Genomic DNA, 2,102 nt, shown 5'->3' on the forward strand with positions numbered 1-2,102 from the left:
CACACACACACATGCACACACACCCACACACACCCGCAGAAACTCTTATAAAAATACTTAAAAGAAACAAATGACTCATTAAAGAATTTAAACTCAGGAGCTAATCAGACAAATTAAGAAATATAATCAACTATGTTGACATAAAGAAGCTATTTACTTTAAAACATGAAATACTAGAATTTCAAGAATAACCAATGTGATTGCACTTGCTTTATCTTCAGATTTATTAGTAGAGAAAGCGTGTCATGTATGCATCCTGTTACTGGGTCTGAGTCTCATGTGCTGCCTACTGTTCTGAGGAGACAGGTTGGTTACTTAGTCCATACTTTATAAAAATACACATTGGTAGCTGTTTTATAAGGGATGTATTTCATCAGAGATTGCAAAAATTTTTTTTCTGAAAAGTTGCTGCTACAATAATTATATATTTGTATTCTTAAAACCTTTTAATGTCAATGTTTAGAGAAAAATGTAAAACTAAAGGACACTAAGTAAATAAAATATCTTTTTCATTTTAATTCTTTAGAATTTTCAAATTGGGAAAACCTATGCAGAATATTAAGGCATTTATTTATTTTTCTTTTGGCAGTGGCGAGGAGATAAAATTGAGATGATTAATATAATTAAAGGCCATTTTATGAATTTATTTCTTAACAACATTACAACCTTTATGTTTGAGCACATAAACACTATATAATAGCATTCTAAACATCAAAGTTACACCTAAAACATGTAAGTATCCCAGCATAAAAATAGTCAAAATAAATTGATCTGCATTTATTGTGTAATTCTATAAACTTAAAGTTACAGTCAGCAATCAGAAAAACATCTCCCCAGCAGTTTCTCATCTCTCTATAATGTAATATTTCAAATAAGTATGTTTGGATAGAAAAGTGATTGTACATTTATCCTAAGACTTTCACCATTCAATATCATCATGTGCCTTACTTTGTGGGTGAAATACAACTTATCTCGAGCATGTTTTTTCTTTTAAAAGATGGGTAGAAACCAAGAAAACAATTTAGAAACCTAAGTTTAAGACTTATTTGTAGGTTAGCCAAACACCATGACTTATCTTCATTATAATAAATTTCAGGCAAATTAAACCCTGGCCCATCAATTTAAGTTTTAGTCTGTTCCACTCATGTAAGAACACCAGGTGGTTACTTCTTGAGAGCTTTTTAACACTATCAAATGACCTGAGATAAGGATCCACCAGATCAGGCTTAGCATTTTTTTTGTTGTTTTTTGTAATGAGCCAGACATTTTCAGGCTTATAATCAAACGACCTGCATTGCACCTATTCAATTCTTATTTTTTAGTTAATGCCAAATAATCCAATTGCAATATGTAAATAGATAAGTTTGTATGTTTCCCAATTTAACTTACTACACAAATAGGCAATTGACTGAGTATGGCTCTCATAATTTGCTAATACCACCCATAGAATTGAGTCTATGATCTGTGAGAATTTTTGTTACCAGCACAAAAATTAAATAAAATGGATCAAAGTTTGCATAATTCAATAAAATACCAGTGAGTCTACATATACAGCTTTATCACAAAGATGCAAAGAGGACCAGGGGAACAAAGAAATGCACAGAGTAAGTTTAGGGGGATTCTCAAGGTCAAACCATCTCCCAGGCACATGGATGTGTGAGTTCTTACTGGGAAGTTGAATTACAAATCTGTGTCCAGACTTACTTCCAAAGTTTGAAAACACTACTCCAAGCACCAGCCCTGCAATTACATCATGCATCCGCCCCAATGTAAAACCTCTCAGTGTCCCATCATCAGCCACAGCCTCACTAGCATAAACTGAGCTTACCCTCTCACAAGCCCTGAAGCTAGGTTTTCCACCATGATCCCAGCAAATCTACTGGCCAAACGCATGGCACCCCAATCCCTGTAACCTAGAGAAGCTTCCAGCACCATCCAACGTGTTGTCCCAATCCTCTAGGGAATGCAGTGCTTGTGATTTGATGGTCATACCTGAGCCAGGTGGCTGTCCTGGGTCTTGCAAAATTTTAATCTTCCTCTTGGTGCTGGTTTCATGGTAACTTAGCAAAAATTAACCCTGTCACAGTCATAATTTGGGTCTG

General features: G+C 34.7%; 1 pseudogene; it reads right to left on the reverse strand.

Annotated features, from left to right (window-relative positions):
• The window catches only part of LOC101582614, a 6,226-nt pseudogene extending 4,467 nt beyond the window's left edge, over nucleotides 1-1,759 (reverse strand).
• Nucleotides 1,760-2,102: the final 343 nt, after the last annotated feature.

Source organism: Octodon degus, unplaced genomic scaffold (assembly GCF_000260255.1).
Source record: "Octodon degus isolate 3935 unplaced genomic scaffold, OctDeg1.0 scaffold00097, whole genome shotgun sequence".
NCBI classification, from domain to species: Eukaryota; Metazoa; Chordata; class Mammalia; order Rodentia; family Octodontidae; genus Octodon; species Octodon degus.